Here is a 21116-nt window from a genome sequence, read left to right on the forward strand (position 1 = left end):
GCCAGCTTCCTTGAAACAGGAGGCCGAGGAAGCCTTCAATCCAATCAACACAGGCAATTTTGATCCCCAGTAGAGCAAATGGAGTTATATCAAATTAACTAACAATTCTCATTAAAGCCTATTTGTATTGGTAGCACTTGTATGGTTCATTATCTAATTTACATACAAAGGTATGTGTTCTCCAGAGAAACCTTTTAGAATGCAAAACATGTAAGTCTGTTATAACTAGCAAACCATTGGATAGTAGTAATCCAGCAGCAAGAATACGATATGAGTGCAATACTTGTTGTTTATACTCAATCACATTCAGTTGAGGGGAAAAAATCACACTCATGACAATGGCTTAGTGTCAAAGGTGAGATTAAATTATGTTCAGGTGGAGGAGCAAATTGCTCAGAATCCCTCCTTGTTTTGATGTGTTCTGAGAACTTTAGCACAGTAATGTTTACATCTTTTTGGTTTGTATCATTACAAAATGTATGACTTCTGGTTGTTTAATAGGTATAAACTGTACACCAGGGCAGTAGGCTAGTGGACTCACCAAAGGTTCCTTTGATGTGCAGCAGGTCACTTTCATTGTCAAATATTTATGATGGAGCTTATGGGTAACTGGGCTGATTTCGTGTGAAACTGAACCATCCAAGAAAGTCCAAGATCCTCGGCAGTGATTCATTACAAGTAATTGACCTCTCTTAACTTTATGCTTTTTGCTTCTTTTGTAAGCCAGTACGGGTTGAAATGCCCCATAATGTGAAAAACGGGTGCAGCTACAATGCTCTTCATGCATGACTGGCCGGAATATTAAGCCCATCTTTTGAAGGATAATCTCTTGTTTGTGAAGTGTTGAAAAGTGGCTGACACACAAAGCTGTACCTTGTAGGACAGCAAACTGAAAGAGGGAGAAATTCCGCAATTTTAGAAAAATATTTCATTTTAAAACTTCCTCCAGGTATAACTGAGCAGCCAGGTTTTTATTGTGATTATTATGCCCACTTACGCAGATAATGGCGGCCATGTCTTGAGATGAAATAGTTGGAGCTTTGCATGTAATTGTGTACAATTTCTAACAGTTATAAAGGAATCCTAGTGTGTTGGATGGAGGAGATGAAATACGTTTGTGTCATTGTGATAGTGTGGGTGTTACTTTGTCATCCGAAAGTGTTAAACTACTAGGTTGAATAGCAGAATTTTATAGACACCATAACTTGTTAACGTCCATGTTTACCCAATACGCTGCAGTAGGGTCTAATCATCCACTGTGGATATTATTGATAAAGGCAGACACTGACTTATTTTGATTCAAGATTAATGCATTAAGTTTTTAGCGAAAAGTAAAACAATAGGATAGAGGTTTTCCAAAACCTATGTCACAGAAGGTAACATTTGAGTTATTCATGCACCATTTACTGGTAGCCTTGATTGAACTGAATCTTCACGGTGGTAAACACCATAGTTGACTGAATACTAGGCATGTTGCCTATGTTCAGTTCAATCCCTTCTACGGAAAGGTGGGGCGGGGGGGGAGTGGTAGATGACCAGAAGATATAGGAGCAGAGGAAGACGATTCAACCCATCGAATCTGCTGATTTGATAATACTCAACTCCACTTTCCAGTCTTATCCCCATTACTCTTAACTCCTTAAATGGTTAAAAATCTGACCTACTCAGCCTTGAATATTTTTGTGTAATTTTAAAACATTCAATCATGCTCTGTGCTGCTTATATCTCAAAAGGCTTTCAATTGCTGTGTGCCACTGCCAGTCACTGAGTCCTGAATCGGAAGGCATGGTTATTTTAATAATGTGTCATTATAAAGGAGAACAGAGCTCGGATATTGGCAAAAATACAACCCATTGGACATGATGAATACAAGCTTCAGCAAACAAGGTAGGATGGTGGCACGGTGGCTCAGTGGTTAGCACTGTTGCCTCAGTGCCAGGGATCCGGGTTCGATTCCAGCCTCGGGTGACTGCCTGTGTGGAGTTTGCATGTTCTCCCAGTGGGTTTCCTCCAACAGTCCAACGAGGTGCAGATTAGGTAAATTGGCCATGCTAAATTTCCCATAATGTTCAGTGATGTTACTAATAAGTTCAATAGGGAACTTAGGAGAAAGTAAGCTGTTCCTCCATGTATGTTCTGAGAATGTCAAGCCTGTTAGCTCACAGATTTGCTAAAGCAAACAACATAGATGCATTTCGGGGGAAGCTAAGTAAACATGCAAGAAATGGGAGGATATGACGATCAGACTGAGTAGAGGCTTGAACAGAAATTGCTGGAAATGCTCAGCAGATCTGGCACTATCTTTGGACAGAAATCCAAAGTTTAATGTTCCTCAGAAAAGTCACTTGACCTCAAGTGTTAATTCTGATTTCTCTCCACAGATGCTGCTAGACCTGCTGAGTTTTTCCAACAATTTATTTTTGTTTCAGCTTTCACAGTTCTTTCAGTTTTTGAGTAGAGGCTCGTGTGGGCTGCCAACTTGTTGACTGTTTTTTAATACTATGCAATTTGCATGTGGTTTGTTGAATAGTAACCCCATTTGGGACTTTTTTATAAAGAATCCTGACCGTGTGGAACAGGTCCTTCGGCCCAACAAGTCCACGCCGATCCTCCAAAGAGTAACTAACCAAAGCCCATTCCCCTACTAATCTCTGTATTATCCCAGACTAGTGTACCTAACCTATACATCCCTGAACACGAGGGAAATTTAACATGGCCTATTTACCTAACCTGCACCATTTTGAACTGTTGGAGGAAACTCACAGGGAGCACGTGCAAACTCCACATAGACAGTCGCCCGAGGCTGGAATCGAGCCCGGATCCCTGGCATTCTGAGGCAACAGGGCTAACCACTGAGCCACCATGCTGCCATCCTACTTTGTTTACTGAAGCTTGTATCCAACGGGTTGTATTTTTGCCAATTTCCTTCCTCTTCAAATCACCCTTTCCACTGATAGTGTGTACTTTTGTTAACTTATTGTGGATGATAGTAGTGATAGCATGATCTTAACCAAAACCTGGCAGAGGAATGTTAACACCATTCCCTTCGATGTAGCCTCCCCATCTAGCTATACCCACTGCCACTTGCCTTGTCAAAACAGATTCCTGTTACTTAACAGAATGCTGTCCCTTGGTGACATAATCTGAGAGTGCAGCGTCCGTTTTCACACATACTCTGAGATCACTGAGCTGTACCTCACCACATCTCTTTGGATGATTCCTCTCCTAAGAACGTAAGAAATAGGGGCAGGAGTATTGTGTTTGGCTCTTGAGGCTGCTCTATCATAAAATAAGTGTACCTAATATGATTGTGGTCTTAACTCCACTTGCCTGCCTATTGTCAGTAGATCAAGAAAAAAAGTCTACAAGTTGCTGCTTTGCCAAGGTCAGAAAGGTAAACCAGGGCAAGAGGCAACCTTTTTGGCAATGCAGGTATGCTAAATGGGGAACCCTCCTTAATGTTCAGAGTGGCCACTTGTTTTGTGGCTCAAGGTGGTGTTGGGGTGAAGTTACTAGTGAGTTAAAGTGGGGGTTGCAAAGAAGAGAACTCTTTCAAAGCTGTTGTCAAAGCATATCTGTGCTGATGAGATAGGAAATCCCTGAGGTATGAATTACTTAAAAATGAACGTGGTATTTCGAGCTTAATGCTGCACATGTAGGAGCTACTAGGGAAAAGATATAGTAGATGTTATTGTAACAAATGCTGCCAAGTGTTAAATTTAAATCTAAGATTAAGATTGGAGATGCAGTAACAAGTTCAGTAATTACCTGGTTAAAATATCCCAGTTTTGTCCGTATGTGGTAGAAAGACATTGATGACCTGACCAGTCTATAAAGGTGTGTATAAGGTGGTGGCCTTCTTTGGTTGATGTCTGCCCTGCTGACAACACTGAAATATGCACTCTCACTGACATCTGGAGCTTTTCTGATTTTAGCTTGTTCATTTTTGGTGATTGTGCATTTAGCTGCTGAAGAGGTAAAATCTAGAATTTCTTCCATGAACTTCTCTGTCTCCCGACAAGATTCTCCTTTAGAATGATTTCTTTGATCACGTTTTTTTAATATTCCCTTATGGTTAGACCAGCAATTATTGCCCAGAAGTCAGTTAAGAATCAGCTACATTGCTGTATTTCTGGAGTCATATGTAGGCCAAACCAGGTAAGGATGACAGATTTCCTTCCCTGAAGTATATTAATGAACCAGATGGGTTTTTCAGACAATTGATAATGAATTCATGGTTATCGTTAAATACCCTTTATTCCAGATTCTTTACTGAATTCAGATTCTACTATTTGCTGTGATAGGATTTGACCCCAAATCTCCAGAATATTAGATGAGTTTCTGGATTAATAAACTAGCGATTCTGCCACTCCTATCATTGCTCCCCCCCTTTTTAGTTGCCTGTCTCCAGGTTTCCTTATGATGTTTGCTTTCAAATTTTGTTTAACATCCCAGCGGAGTACCTTTAGAACACTTTTACGGTATTAATGGTGTTACGCAAGTACTCATGTTTATGCAAAAAAATGCATGTAGACACTGCACCCCCAAAACTGTTAAATTGTGCCATTTAAACTTTGCAGCATCTTTATGGAGCACTCTGAATTTGCATTTCAAGTTGGTTAGCTTTTATTAATGGGTCACTTAGTTTTGCTACCTGCTTCAAAATCAAGCAACGCTTCGAAAATTTTTTTTTCAGTTAACCCAGCTTGTTAACTGGGGTGCCAATATGTTCAAGGCTTCCAGGGGTTAACTTCCAGTTCTGCATTTAGTGATTCTTCTCTTTTGCCACGTTTAGTGGTGGAGGAAGCAGGCAAATTATATGCTTCCATCTGTTCCCACAGTTATATTTCCCTGGAAATGGGACTCTAATTTGGCACCGGAATCTAGACCAAGACGCATCACCCCCCATCGAGCATTGATGACCAGGAGACATTTGCTCTCTAACCATTTACCATAGACATTTTGGAAAGATTGGTACACATCCTGCTTAGGAGAAAATAAGAACTGCAATTGCTGGAGATCAGAATTGAAAAGTGTGGCGCTAGAAATGCGCAGCAGGTCAGGTAGCATCCGAGGAGCAGGAGAGTAGACGTTTCGGGCATAATGAAGAGTCTGCTTTGCTTTTCCAGCATCACTTTTTTGACAATGCATCTTCCATGTCCATTAATTTCTTGGGTGGGGCTCTAGCCCAAAGCTTCTGTCTCAGACACAACCGGTGCATCATGAGACAACCCATACAGTTGTTTTTTGGGATACTGAAAGTTTTTTGACTCTGGTAGGAATTCTCAATGGCCTTCTGGGCTATGATCCAGTGGACTTGATTGGTGTCTGTCTTTGTATGTCTCTATTTGCAGTTGAACTGAAGGATACTTTTTTTTAAAATGGCTTCTCTGGCAGTATACAAAGGTTGCTTTGCATCTCTGGAGCCATCTGTGACTTTAGGAGGAGGGAAGAAAGTTGGGAAACTACAAAATTCAACTAATTCAATCACGTGCTCAAACTTCAAAAAAATTGGGTGGCTGATTGCAAAATTATTCCCTGGCACAATGTACCATATTTACAACGTAAATGTAACTTTGTTTTATGTAATTTGCATGAGGTGTTGGGACTCAATCTTTGACACTGGAGAAGCAGACTCAGCCTCTGCTTTGTTGCAGTGGGTTGGGGACCTCTCATCCAATTTACATTCAATACATTGATTAGTGAGCACATTGATCAGTTTCAAATGCACCTTGAACATCGTAAGCAGTGTACCCTCTGTGTGCCTTGGCACATGTGAATCTGTGTTAAATGGGCAGATGTTCAGGGACTACCAGTAAAAATATTTGCTCTTTTGTGAATTAGGCCTTGGAAAAACTGTAGTATAATCCAAAAAGATGTCTGCTTTGAGAAACTGTGTTGTACATAGGAATTATAGGATTCTTTCTGAGAAAACTCTGGAGCATTTTGTGTTTTCTGAGATTGAGTTCTGATTAGCTTAATGAACATGTTTTTGATTTGATTATTAAATTGTCAATTATTTGTCAATGACCTTTCAAAAAAGGCTGTGAAGACAGCTTGTAAAAATTGTAGAATCTACTGAAAATTTCAAGCAGTATTTCTAAAAGGTATGTGTATTCTTTCTGTTAGTACTGATGATGGCTTTAGATACTGTCCAGGAAACATTGCTGAGGGCTTCTGACAGAAATTGTAGCTAAGAATTGTTTGATCTGTATCCAGTGACCTCTGCAGGAAATTGAGTGCATGGACATTGTCTAAGATTGTACTGGGTCTTTGCTGTAGCATTCCCAAAGTCAGTTTGCCATCTGTCTAGATCTCCTGTCACCCAGAAAGAGTGACTGCTTTTTAAGGCATAGGAGGGCTTCTATAGCGTAATGAGAACTCTTGTCCTACAATTCATGACTGTCTTCCATAGGGATTGAAATTGCTTCATCCTTCCAATATATGTAGGTTTAGCTGATATGTGGGCGCTAGTATTGTCTGCCACTCCTATGATGGGAGTGAGCTCTGCAGGTTATCTTTTTTTAAAATAGAACTTCCATACATCTAAATCAAAAATTGTGACCTTGGAGCAAAACAAGTGTTGCATTTCATCAGAGAGACTGTTTCAGACCTTGTTTAATGGTACAGGTAGTTCTTCTATAATGTGGTAGTTGTGTTCCAGGGCAACACTGTTATAGAATATCATTCAATGTAAATAAAGGGGCCTATGGGAAAAACAGGGTTACGGGTGAGCCACCAAAAATATTAGTAAAAATCAAAACAAAATAGTAGTTAGCTTAACACCAATGGTACCACAGTCTAAGTAAATCCTAAATTATATATTTTAATGAAATAATACAGTAGATGTAATCACTGATTACAGCACTACCTTTCGAGAAGCTCTTCACCAGAAAACACGTGAGCCAGCTGACCACGTGATGCTGATGAGGAAGTCCAGTCCAGTCCTCTTAAAGGTTCTCCCCTGGTTTGAAATAAATTTCCTTCTAAACGTAGACTACAGTTCCCAGTTTCAAGGCTTGCAGAGCTGATTGTATTTCCTGTTTTAGCTGAACACACTGAATTTGCATTTTGCAGACAGAGGATCTTGAGGTTAGGTTGTGCTGTTCAACTGATGCCGGGGATAGAATTGAGTAACAGCAAACGAGAGTTCACCTTATTTAAAAATGTCCATTGTTCACTCGTCACATTGCAACCAAATTGTTTAATAAATGCATGTTATAGGAGAACTACCTGTCGAGATTTTTGACGTTGTTTCAGTACATTTTCTCTCTTCTGTGCTGAATAACAGCTTGTATTCATAGACCAGTTTAGCATGGCAAAACATTGTTTCGCATCATATGAGCAAATATTAAAACTCAAGTGTCGTTTGAGGAAAAGGGGCATAATGTTAAAGCTTTTCCTATTCCATGTGTTAGGACAGAATTGCAAGAAAATCAAATCTCAACGAGTGCAGGAACTGCTATTTTGTTGGAGAAAGTGGTGCTCATTTGTTGGAAAAAGGTCCTCTGCCAGAGTTGATTTGATGGAGAGTGCACCAGGAAACAGTTAACAGCCAAGCTTTGGTTTCAATTCACATCAGGCTTTTGTAGGCTGGTTGAGTACAGCAAGTCCTCTGCCTGATGCGAATGACCCAAGGGTATGGTACAACCTGTCAGTCTTTAGGGCATTGCCCTGTACACCTGGCATTGCACAGGCATTGAAATTCATATATTGCCTTATACATTGATATGTAGTTTGCTGGGTTTTTTTTAAGGTTGGTGACATTATCTGGTTAGTGAAGAATGTCACCTTTAGTAATATAGAGTGACAGCATGGAGTGGCTTTCTCCCTTTTTGCTCAAATTTCAAGATACCTTCCCCTGCTTGGATAATCTGAAGTAGACCAAATGGTTTTCGGTTAAAAGTAAAATACTGTGGGTGCTGAAAGTCTGAAATAAAAAAAGCAAAAGTGCTAGAGAAATTCAGATTTGGCTACATGTGGACAGAGAAACAGAGTTTGAGTTCTTGATGCTTCTCAGCCCTTGGACATTATATGCAACCTGACCAGGGGATGCCGTTATCGCACAGGATAACTTTGCACCTTGTTTTGGCACAGTGAGTAAACAACTCGGGCCCGCGTTAGAAGATTATAGCAAAGGCCAACCTTTTAGTCTGTACAACTGTAGGAAATCCAATCTGCATATTGACCACTGAAATTAAATTGCGTTTGTGGTGGACAGTAATAGAGAACTAATTTGTGGGATTTCTCAATTAACACTTCAAGGAGATGGAGCTTATTTGACTGCTTTGTTTCAGAGGTAAAATCAACATTGTCTTCTCATGCAATATAAATTGTTGAGATTTCAGATTCTTAAGCTTCTGACCTCATCAGTGCATGGTGGAAAAGTTTGATACCATCCTCTCTCTTACTCATGATCTCTCTCTTTCAACAGCGCCCAGTTTCTGTACTATAAAGAGACCAAAAATATTAGAACATTCAACCAAAAAGCTCCATCAGAGATGGGGTTTAAGGAATTTCTTAAAGCAGAGAAATGGAGAGTTTTAGTGAGAGAGAGAACCTTAGCACAGGTAACGCTGCTCCATCATTGATGATGAAATGAAAACTAAGGATGTACAAGAAAAGTTTGGAATGATTTCCCATTTTACATGGTCTTAAATTATTTTAAGATGTTCTCTAGGGTGTAGTTTTGCTCGCTGAGTTGTAGGTTTGATATCCAGGCGTTTCATTACTTGGCTAGGTAACATCATCAGTGGTGACCACCAAGTGAAGCGAAGCAGTTGTCTCCTGCTTTAAATTTGTATGTTTGTCCTGGATGGGGTTCCTGGGGTTTGTGGTGATGTCATTTCCTGTTCGTTTTCTGAGGGGTTGATAGATGGTATCTAGATCAGTGTGTTTGTTTATGGCATTGTGGTTGGAGTGCCAGGCCTCTAGGAATTCTCTGGCATGTCTTTGCTGAGCCTGTCCCAGGATAGATGTGTTGTTCCAGTCGAAATGGTTTTTTTCATCCGTGTGGAGGGAGAGAGGGTTGTGTCTTTTTGTGGCTAGCTGGTGTTCGAGTATCCTGGAGGCTAACTTTCTTCCTGTTTGTTCTACGTAGTGTTTGTGGCAGTCCTTGCATGGTCTTAAAAGACCCAGTACAACCCATGGACAAAACCAACGTCGTCTTCTAAAATTCCTAAAAATCATCAAAAACACCAAAATAGAGGAAGGCGAAACAATGATCTCATTCGACATAACAGCACTGTTCACCTCCATCAACATCGACCTGGCAAAGGAAACACTTACCACACTTTTTTGGAAGAGGCCATCTCACACACACACCAACCACCATCAATCACATTACCAACAAAAACATCATGAAGCTAGTGGACCTGTGCCTTACCACCCACTTCACCTTCAACAACATAATCTATAAACAAACCAACAGCACACCCATGGGATCTCCGCTATCAGGATTCAAAGCAGAAGCAGTAATGCAAAGACAAGAACAAACAGCCCTACCAACCATCAAACCACAAATCTGGGTCCGCTACGTAGATGACATCTTTGTCATCACAAAACGAAACGAGTCTAGAGACATTTAACATCATCATCAACAACACCCTCACAGGCATAAAGTTCACCAAGGAGGAAGAAACCGACGACAAACTCGCATTTCTGGGCGTCACAGTTGAAAGAAAGGACAACGGAGAACTACAAATCTGCGTATACAGAAAACCGACAAACACTGACCAAATACTTAACTACACCAGCAACCATCCAAACACACAAACAAAGCTGTATCAGAACACTATTCCAATGAGCCACCACACACTGCAGCACAGATGAACTTCGGAAAACAGAGGAGAACCACCTATACAATGTATTCAAGAAGATCGGATACTCAAAAAATACACTCCGCAGATTCCTCAAGAACAAACCACGACAAGCAGACCAAACACAGCCAGAAACCCTAACCACCTTACCATACATCAAAGAAGTTTCAGAAATGACAGCCAGACTACTAAGACCCCTTGAATTCTAGTAGCACTCAAACCCACCAACACAGTCAAACAAAAACTAGCAAACTCAAAAGACCCAGTACAACCCATGGGCAAAACTAGTGTCATTTACAAAATTCCATGCAAGGACTGCCTCAAACACTATGTAGGACAAACAGGAAGAAAGTTAGCCACCAAGGATACATGAACACCAGCTAACCACAAAAAGACACGACCCTCTCTCCCTCGTAGCCCTCCACGGATGAAAAAAACCACCATTTCGACTGGGGCAACACATCTATCCTGGGACAGGCTAAGCAAAGACATGCCAGAGAATTCCTAGAGACCTGGCTCTCCAAACACATAGATGGTATCTAGATCTATCAACCCCTCAGAAAACGAACTGGAAATGACACCACCACAAACCCCAGGAACCCCATCCAGGACAAACATACAAATTTAAAGCAGGAGACAACAGCTTCGCTTCACTTGGAAGTCGCCACTGATGATGTTACCAAGCCAGGTAATGAAACGTCTGGATATCAAACCTACAGCTCAGCGAGCAAACCTACACCCTAAACCTCAACCTGAGCTACAAACCTTCACAAACCTTGCAATAAGATGTTCTCTCCTTGAACGATTTGCACAGCTTACAAACGACTGTGTTGTGAACTGGCTTGTTTGAGGCGTAAATGAGCAGTGATAACAAATGCAGAAAATTACCGCAGGTCAAGCAGTATATGTGAAGAGAGAGGAAGCAAACATTTCAATTCCGAATGACTCTTCGTAATGTATATGAGTAGGTTGTACTTCTCACTCACTTTCACTGCGTGTTCTTCACCCTTTTTTGTGCTTATTTTGCTGCTTAATTATAGAAACAGATCAAGTTTTTGGCATGGTGTTAGCAATGCAGCACTACCACAAGATTACAATTAGAAGTTACATATTTTCTTTGTTGACTTCTGGTCAAACATAAAGACCATTTGAGTTTTAGAATAATTTGGATATTTTTATTTATCCTGTGGCCTCAATCTTTATAGAATCAGGTGATCTCACATGACCACCTATCTCATTTGGACTAGAGCGAATAAAATAGTTTCTGTAAGTGTGTGGCAACACTAAGTATGATTTCATAGCACAGTGAGTGTGCTGACTTTCCATGCACATTTTTACGTCAAACCAATCTTTTTTTGTAACTAAATACTCTCTGAATATAAGTAATGGATATAAATGGCTTCTGTATTGCGATGAAGGGTGTTTGCATTCATTGGTGGCTAAGGGATATCTGTCCACTGAAGCCCTGTTTTCCTTTTGTGGGTTCATTGAGTGACTTTGGCTTGGATTACTGTGGTACTGTTAGACAATGATTTTTTTCGTTTAATCAGATGAATGCAATGCCAGGTGTACTGCTACTTGGAAAATCCAGTTTCTGCGAATACGATTATTTTGTGATAAATGCTTTCCTCTTACTTTTCAAAAATAACATTTATGAAACCATAAAATTTAAGGACTGGTGAGTGAATTTTCTGAACACTGATTTGAAGGTATTTAGTTGCTTGATTTTTAGCATTAAAAAGGAGAGAAAATCAAAATCCAAAAATCTGAGTAAATTTTAGGGGACATAAATCGATATTAATCTCGTTCTTTTAGCCTTCAAGGAATTTGGAATTCTTTTGGTGGAGCAGTAATCCCTGAATGTTTGTTTATTGCAAATAGTGAAAACCAGAAAAATGTAAACAAAACATTAAGTTGTAATAATGCCTCTGATGTGTGTCACACAGAAATTTACCCGAGTGGTAGGAAATTGTGGAAATTTAATTTCAAAAGACTTGGTGCTCAAGAGCAATACCAGCAAGTTATTTCCCATTCCAGTTGCTATCAGGAGTTGGTAAGCCTTCCATTTGTCCATGAAGGTGCATCCACATCCTACTAAGAAGGAAATTAGAGGGCTTTGACCCAGTGATTCTGAAATAACAATGCATTTCTTAACTGGGGAGATTTGAATCTGATGGTGTTTTTGTAGAGCTGGATGCTCTGCTCCTGTGATGTGGAGGAGCCAGTGTTCGACTGGGGTGGACACTTAAAAATCACACAACATAAGGTTATAGTCCAACAGGTTTATTTGGAAGCACTAGCTTCCAGAGACTCCTTCTAGACATTGGAGGTTGGTATTGTTGTTAGATTAAAGCAACCTGTAGGTCATGCACCCAGATCATGTTCTCTCTTGTTTGTCTTTGTGTGTGGCCCTTTGTTGTATCATATGGTTCCTCTAAGGATGTGCAGCTATACACATGCTCAGCTTGTAGAGAGCATCTGTTTTGTGTGACCTGTTTGTTGCATGGCACAATATAATCCAGAATCCTGCATTGCATCGCCCAGGTTTAAATGCAGCTATGCTAAGCTGGTGGTGGAGGGAGTAGGTGCTTTAAGGTGGTGAATGAGCTGCTGAACAAATTGATAGCTTTGCCCTAAGGACCACTGTTTGGTATTATCAGCATTTCTGTTCTTATTTGCATCGTTTTTCTTCACAAAAGAAACTTTCAATACCAGTTTAAGGGCTGAAATATTTACTAAGATTTGCACCAATGTTCAATAAATTGAATCCTGACCAAGGCAATACTTTGCCGCAAAATTCAGGGCTGCAATTCTTTTCGCCCTCTGAGTTTTGTTCTCTGGTTTTATCATGGTTCCCTCAGGCAGATCTGAAAAGCTCAGTCTTGTATACAAGGGATGCACTAACTCCAACTTGGGTTGGATTTAAAATGAATTGCTTCGGGCAGACTTATAATTTGGATCTATTCAATTTCTTTGTTTAATCCATGTACTCAGTATTCCTTAATATGAAGTACAGTTCTCCAGCTGAGCTCTGCAAATGGGAATATCCAGTTTATAAAATCCAAATGGCAGTTTCAAGTTTTGAGAAAAGAGCTGATCTAGTGGCTAGGATTTTTGCGAGCTGAGCACTTCCCGTAATTGAGTACTGTGTACATGAACTGAATGCAAAAATAGAGTGGATTCAAATTATAAATGCAGCCTAACAATTCGCTTCAGAACCAAATCTGTTTTACAGCCATCATCGATGACAGACTGAACCCATTTCTGTTCTGCTGTCTGCATTCAAACTGCTGTGTGTTGGAGGAATATGGATAGCAAGCTTGTAATACTCTTCACTCCCTCCTCTCTCTCTGTCTCCCCAAAGCAAAATACACCGTGATTTGCCAAGTATAGGGAAAATGCTGAGCTTGCTGTCAGAAGCAGCACCTCCCCCAGTTCCTGCCACCAGGATCAATCCACCATCGTTCCCATAGCTTGTGGTCCAAAGCCTGAGTTTGTATTCATGAGATGAGGGCATCGCTGGCTAGGCTAGCATTATATTGCCCAGAGGGCAACTAAGAGTCAATCACATTGAGAGTCAAATGTAATTCAGACCAGGTAAAGGCAGCATTTTCCTTCCTAAAAAACATTAGTGAGCCAGATGGGTTTTTCCAACAACTTGCGGGGCATGCAGCACAAATGGAGATGGAGAAACAGTCCATGTTTTAGACACATGGCCTTTTGTCACCATTGTATATTAACACACTTTCACAGATGTTGTCTTATCCTTCAAGTATCGCAACATTTTTAGCTTTGATTCGGAGAATCTCATTGGTGCTTCTTGAGAATTGCTGCGATGTGTATATCTTATGTGCTGTAGTAAACTGACTCTGTGAACAGGCAAAATGTTGGTCTTGAGGATTATGTAGGGCAAGTTATGATTTTGAAACGACAGTATTAAATTTGGCCACCCTATTTATAATGCTTTAATGTTTTATCTTTTCATTTGGCTTTCCATTTAGTGCCTTAAACATTTTCTGAATAGCCAGACACCTTGGGCAGATGGTGGAATTGAAATTAAATAAAAATCTGAAATTAGAATCTAATGACGATGAAATCACTGTTGATTGTTGGGAAAATTCTTTTGATTTGCGAACTGTTGTTCTTACCTGGTCTAGTCTGTATGTGACGAAAGAAGCTGAGTGATATAGCTGTCTCTTAACAATAAGTGCTGGCCTAGCCAGTGATACCCACATTGCTTGAATTAGTCTGTTTGGAGATCTTGAGTATTTCTCTGAATGACGGAGAGGAATAGATGGTCTGATCCATCACGTCTGTCCCAAACAGTCATATAGAGTCATAGAGATGTACAGCATGGAAACAGATCCTTCGGTCCAACCCGTCCATGCCGATCAGATATCCCAGCCCAATCTAGTCCCACCTGCCAGCACCCGGCCCATATCCTTCCAAACCCTTCCTATTCATATACCCATCTAAATGTCTCTTAAATGTTGCAATTGTACCAGCCTCCACCACTTCCTCTGGTAGCTCATTCCATACATGCACCACCCTCTGTGTGAAAATGTTGCCCCTGAGGTATCTTTTATATCTTTCCCCTCTCACCCTAAGCCTATGTCCTCTAGTTCTGGACTCCCCCACTCCAGGGAAAAGACTTTGCATATTTACCCTATCCATGCCCCTCATAATTTTGTAAATGTCCATAAGATCACCCCTCAGCCTCTGACGCTCCAGGGAAAACAACCCCAGCCTGTTCAGCCTCTCCCTTAGCTCAGATGCTCCAACCCTGGCAACATCGTTGTAAGTCTTTTCTGAACCTTTTCAAAGTTTCACAACATCTTTCCGATAGGAAGGAGACCAAAATTGCACGTAATATTCCAACAGTGGCCTAACCAATGTCCTGTACAGCCACAACATGACCTCCCAACTCCTGTACTCAATACTCTGACCAATCAAGGAAAGCATACCAAATGCCGCCTTCACTATCCTATCTACCTGCGACTCCACTTTCAAGGAGCTATGAGCCTGCACTCCAAAGTCTCTTTGCTCAGCAACACTCCCTAGGACCTTAGCATTAAGTGTATAAGTCCTGCTAAGATTTGCTTTCCCCAAATGCAGCACCTCACATTTATCTGAATTAAACTCCATCTGCCACTTCTCAGCCCATTGGCCCATCTGGTCCAGATCCTGTTGTAATCTGAGGTAACCCTCTTCGCTGTCCACCACACCTCCAATTTTGGTGGCATCTGCAAACTTACTAACTGTACCTCTTATGCTCGCATCCAAATCATTTATGTAAATGACAAAAAGTAGAGGACCCAGCACCGATCCTTGTGGCACTCCACTGGTCACAAGCTATCTAACAATATGAAATTTAGTGTTAACTCCACCTGGGAGTCGTGCACTTTTTTGTGAAGCAGGATATCAGATTTTTTTTTTAAAAAAAGACAGGTCAACTTTGTTTTTGAACCAGTATTAAACAATGTAATGTTGCTGAACTGCCAGTTATAATGATAGGGGGTGCAATAGGTGCTTTAGAACTTTGGAGTAAGGAGGGAAAAATATTTGCTGAAGTTCTTGAACCAGGCTATTCTGCACTGATATTTGCTGTAAAGTTGTATATCGTTCTATATGAGAGAGTGAGTGGGTGGTTGTGACTAATTTTTTTCCTCCTCCACCATTATATCTGCACACATTGCATATCTTTCAAAATCGCTGGTCCCACCACCCATTACCTGGTTGTGAAGATTGGCTACCTGGATAATGGATGGTTTGGGTGCCTGTGGAGCAGCACTGCATTGTGTACCTTTTTGAGGTTGGCAGACGATAATTTGTTTGGGTTGATCGGGATTTCGGTGTTGGCTACCAATCTACCTTGGTGGTCATTCTGAATTTATAGAGCGTCCTAATCAATCTGGTTCAAAGATCTAATGACACACCACCTGGAGCAGCTGGGACTTGAACCCAAGCCTCCTGGCCCAGGGATAGAGACACTATCACAGTGCCACAAGAACCCGTAAGCTGATTTTATATGATTGGCACCACTTACTTGATCTTTTAAACATTAGGAGTTTTAACTTCATTCCAACTATGCTTCCTGCACGTGTAAGTTAAGGATTCTTTTCTGTTATGCATTCATACTTTCTTTGTCAGTGTTTCACTGTTTGCTATTTGTGAAGACTGAAACTGATATTTTCCCTTTATAAACTCAAATATGTTCACTGAGTGGAATGAAGATGACCGTTCACAAAAGGAATCCAAAGTTTGCAATGCTTGATTTTCTGAATTGCATGTTCTGGTGTGTGTCTGTTTTTCAAGTTTCTGGCAATTCGCTGTCTGACCAGTTGGGAATTCTACCTCCCAGTATCTGCTGCAATCTCCTGAAATGTGTTTAATATTTAATGGCCTAAGTACTGGCTGCTTTGTAAGATTGTAAAAGAAAGCAAAGGGAAAAAGTGATGCAGTAATTCCCTGTGTAGATTTTTTAAATGCTAGTTGTCTTGTTAACAAAATTGTAATTATTGAGAAATGCTTTAAAGGTAGCATTGAACAGTTTTATTGCTTATACAAGAGGCTGTATCGCTCCTTTCTGTATTGCCTCTAAGCAATGGAGGGCATGTGTGACCCAGCTGGAGATTATCATAGCTCTGGCAAGCCACTGAAAGGAAGTAATGGGGGATGGGCAGACGTTAAAATGGAATCCTCTAAAAACAACTAGTTTTAATAAGGAGCGACTGAACACACAAGTGAAAGCAGTTTCGCATACAAGAATGAAGGGGCAAAACCAGCTTGCAAAATCAAAACTGCTCAGCATTGTAATGACTAAGAACATAAAAAGTAGGACACTTGGGGTTTGTTCATCTCTTGGAAACAATGTTTTCAAGATAAAATAAACTCTCAAGCTCTGGAGATGCACAGAATGAGTATTGTGCATGGAGTTACACTAAAACATGCAGAAGGTCCTGACTTGATGTGTCATCAATACTAACTTTACTGACTCTGAGACACACTGGGCAGTATGGTCACTGTAATAGTCAAAGGTCTCCTGGACTAAACAGAAGATAAGGCAGGATCCTTCTCTCTTTGCTATCTCCTTGAGACATCTGTAGTTTTGGCAAGAATGCATTCATTCCTTATCTTTAATTGTCCTGATAGGCCTTGTACTGTAAGGACTATTATACATTTATTTTAGCATGGATTTGAGAGTGGAGCCTTGAGTATGCTTGGCAGGTTCATGGTTAATTTCATAGGAACCTCTTTTGATACTGGCTCATATTAAATTTAACTTTTCAAGTCTTCATGATGTCGCTCCAGTATTGTACCATAACTACTACGTGGCAACACTTATCGTTGACTGACCTCCTTGCTGCTAAATGGCCAGCCCTCACTGCCGAGGCTAAAATGAAGAATAAATAGCACTTTGAGGTAGTATAAATGTTGGTGCCCTAGACACTTAACGTGGACCTGTAACCTTGCGAGGAAGTTAAAAATCACAGAACACCACGTTATAGCCCAACAGGTTTATTTGGAAGCTCTAGCTTTCAGAGCGCTGCTCCTTCAGGTGGTTGTGGGACAGGATCAGATGATTGAAGGAGCAGTGCTTTGAAAGCTACTGCTTCCAAATAAACCTGTTGGACTATAACCTGGTGTTGTGATTTTTTAACTTTGTCCATCCCAGTTCAACACAGGCTCCTCCACGTCATCCTCAAGAGGAAGGTAGGGAAGGAGTCATTGAACAACTGGTTTTATGGCCTTACTTCCACTCCTATGTCTTATGGTCTTTATGGTATGAGGGTTAAGGTGGTATCAAAAGTATGAAATGTAAAATCTCAGTTTAAGGTCAGTGCATTGGATTTTCCGTCCAGTAGGGTATTTGGAGGAATTGCCCTTCAATATCTTGGAAATCCATTTGAGGCAGCGGAAGTCAGTTCAGTTGTGACTCTCATGTTGACTCATACATGTTGCCTCCACGTACAGTAGTGAGTAAGGGTGCATTGGAGCTTCAAAATCTTACACTGGTTCAGTGTGAAATTTAGGCTTCTACAATATTTCTCTGATATCTCCCAAACTCTCACTTCCACCTGATGGTTTCTGGTTGACTTAGTGCCCCATTATGAAGAATTAGAATCTTGTCCGAGTGGCTGATTTTCTTCTGTAATGTTGGTTAGTAGCCTAGTTGATTGTTATTGAGACAGACCAAGTTCAGTTCAATCTCCTGTCAATATTTTAAATATGTGAGAGTTCCTGAATAATGATGAAGGAACTCTGTTCTTCTGAACACCCTTGACCAATAAATAAGATTGTAGCAAATATATCCTAGTCAGTTAGGTACTGTTTGTAATGTTATAAGTTATTATACATTGAATTCTTGACTGTTGAATGTTTTGAAAGGAAAAATTTATTTTTAATTATCAACCAGACATAATCTACTATTACTTCTATTTTTGACTTCAGTGAAGGTTTGAGTATTTTTGTAAACTGTGATCCAGTTTTGTACTTTCTTTCACATATGGTTAGTCAGAACAGGAGACTAATCATTTCATTATTCTTCCATTTTCTATCCTCTGCAAATTCTCATCCCACCTGTCCTGAAGATAGATGCTTCTGCTACGATGTCTATTTTCACAGTTGCACATTTCTCTAGCAGTACACTGATTAGGATTTTGGAAATCAAAGTTGTTAGCCCCGAATGACATTCCCGTGAAATAGATTCTGAAGCTGTCATGACCAGAGTTGCTGGACATAAAATTTACTTTTCTTCCTTAATTTAAGTGTCATGGTCATGATCCTTCAGAAATCTCACCCACTGAGAGTGGGGTCCATTTTTTTCAAAAGATTAGTTTGGTCTCATGAGGGCAATCACCCTTGGATGGATGGATGGATGAAGAAAATGCTGTTTCCAGCCATCTTTTAATGGAACTGGTAAATCCCCTCTTGTCCACCAGCCCACCACTATTCCAGCAAAACGCCTTGCATCTGGTTTCTTATGACCCTGGTCTGTCGTATATGATTACATCATTTGGTCTCTTGATTTTACTCTCTCCTCTTCCACCAACACCAAATTCTAATGCGTTTTTATTATACTGACTTGTTTCTGTCCACTTGGGTCTCTGTTTTAAATTACTGATGGTTTAGTTCTGATTTTAAACCAAAGCAACAGTGGGGGTGGGGGGAGAATGATAAGGTAATTAATCAAATCCGTCAAAACTAAGGCATTTATATTGTGAATTTAAAGCCCTCTGAATTTAAAAGTTATGGATTGAAATTGTGTAGATTTAGAATAATTGCATTGCATTCACCATGTTCCTTTATTGCTTAAAAAGAAATAATGCTGCTGACCAGCTTAGTTTTATTTAATAAAAGTCAATTGAGGAGCAAATCTGTCTCCCAGTTGTAAAATTATGCTGCTAGCAAAGGTTTTTTTTCTTTTAGAGCAATTGACAATCCTTTTGTGTGAAATTTGAGTGCATTAGATAACTGTAACTTGATTAGGAAAAAATTCAAATTATTTTATTGCAAAGTTGATACCAGCTCTCCTCTTGAGCCCAAGTATATGCACCAACATCTGTTGGGGTCAGCCATGACAGGCCATCAGACCGTGTGCAAGTCTTTTTTCTGCAGTTTCTTTCTTGTCTGCTAACGGTGCTGTTTCCCATGTGCTATTAACAAACGTTGTGAACTTTACCCAACCGATCATTCTTCATGCCAACAAGTCATTTGACTGCTGAAGTTATCAAAGCCAAAGGCTAATCTTTGATATGCCCTTCCTACTTGTGTACGTTCAGGCAGTGGATTAGGATTGAAGATTGATCAGGAACAGCATCTGATAATAAGCTGTATGTTTCCTGTTGGAAATGGAACTGTATCATTAGCCAATCACCCAGCAATATGAATGTCATTCTAATGACATAGTCATAGAGGTGTACAGCACGGAAACAGACCCTTCGGTCCAACATGTTAATATTGCTCAAGTAAACTGGAAATTTGAGAATGGTGGAAATTAAGTTCGTCTGTAGTGCAAATAAGGAAGTTAAGTGGTGCTTACACTTTGGGGGGGGGGGGGGGGGCGGTGTGGAACGACTTACATTTTTCATTCTGCCTCTCACAACCACGAGATGACCCAAATCATGTTTCAGCTAATTAAGGAATTTTAGAACTGTGGGCACATTTGTCATTTAGGAAATGCAGCAACTAACTTGTACACAAGAAGCTCCTGCAAGTAACAGTGTGATAAAGGCCAGATCATCTGCTTTAGTGGTGTTGATTGTGGGACAAATGTTGGCTTGGGCACTCGAGTTAGTTCCCTGGCCGCTCTTCAAAGTAATTCCTTTGTATCTTTTGCACTGAGGGGCAGATTATGGGCCTCCAATTCACTTCTCAGCTGGAGCATCAATACATATTTTCTTTGTGAAGCTCCAGAGTGGTACTTGAACCCACAAGCTCCTTGACCCTCTGCTGACATTGTTCATACTCATAATTATTGTTTATTCCAAGGTCAATCAAAACAGAGAATTCTTTTTTTGTTGCCAGGCTGAACAAGGTACCAAGAGATGTCGAGCGAAACGTGAAGGCATAGATGAAATTTCTTTGATTGAGTTATTAAGAAAACATGGCAGTGATGTGTTAGAGTTGCAACTTCACAGATTATTGACTGTGCTCCTTCATTCTCTCAAGTTACTATGTTTTTGAGCTATCCCAGTACTGGACAGTCTACCTTTCGTCAAATCACACCAGGGAGAGACGTAAGAGCCAGGTTACTAGTCAAACATGTATGGAATCTGGGAGGGTCTTCAGGAGGTAAATAATATTCTGCAGTTGAGGAGTGAGGAGAGAAGAAACTATTGTTTTCAATACACCAAGAGGCTTGTAAAGAGGATCAGAGTAAAAATTGATATTTACAACATGGTGTGAGAGAGAGGACCAGTTTTTCACGTGGAAGTACTGTAATTTAATGCTAATGGATCAGTGGATGTTGAGCTTGCAAAGCAATGTAGAACTGAACTGTGGTAAATTAGATTCAAATTTATCTCTTTCCTTTTTGTAAGGAGACCACTTGGTGTGGTAATGAATTGTATAGGCCACAGATGTCCCACATTTGAACCCTTTTCTGTGCTAAGATGTGAAAAATCACTCTGGGTTCCCACTGATTACTCTCCAGTGACCCCTACTGGAAAATTCCCCCATGGACAGGTTCAGTTCTGATGTTCCTGATTGTAGTCTCCACTGGCTATTTGACAACCAAATTTGAACACCAGAATGGCTGTTCTTTTACAGTGAAGGTATGAGGTGTACTTCAGAAGA

General features: G+C 40.4%; 1 protein-coding gene across 8 annotated transcripts in view; it reads left to right on the forward strand.

The window, feature by feature from the left end:
* LOC132819011 (single-stranded DNA-binding protein 3) overlaps positions 1 to 21116 on the forward strand; it is a 195420-nt gene that overhangs the window by 124851 nt on the left and 49453 nt on the right. The gene's annotated exons all lie outside the window — the stretch shown is intronic.

This window comes from Hemiscyllium ocellatum, chromosome 9, assembly GCF_020745735.1.
Source record: "Hemiscyllium ocellatum isolate sHemOce1 chromosome 9, sHemOce1.pat.X.cur, whole genome shotgun sequence".
Classification (NCBI taxonomy): domain Eukaryota; kingdom Metazoa; phylum Chordata; class Chondrichthyes; order Orectolobiformes; family Hemiscylliidae; genus Hemiscyllium; species Hemiscyllium ocellatum.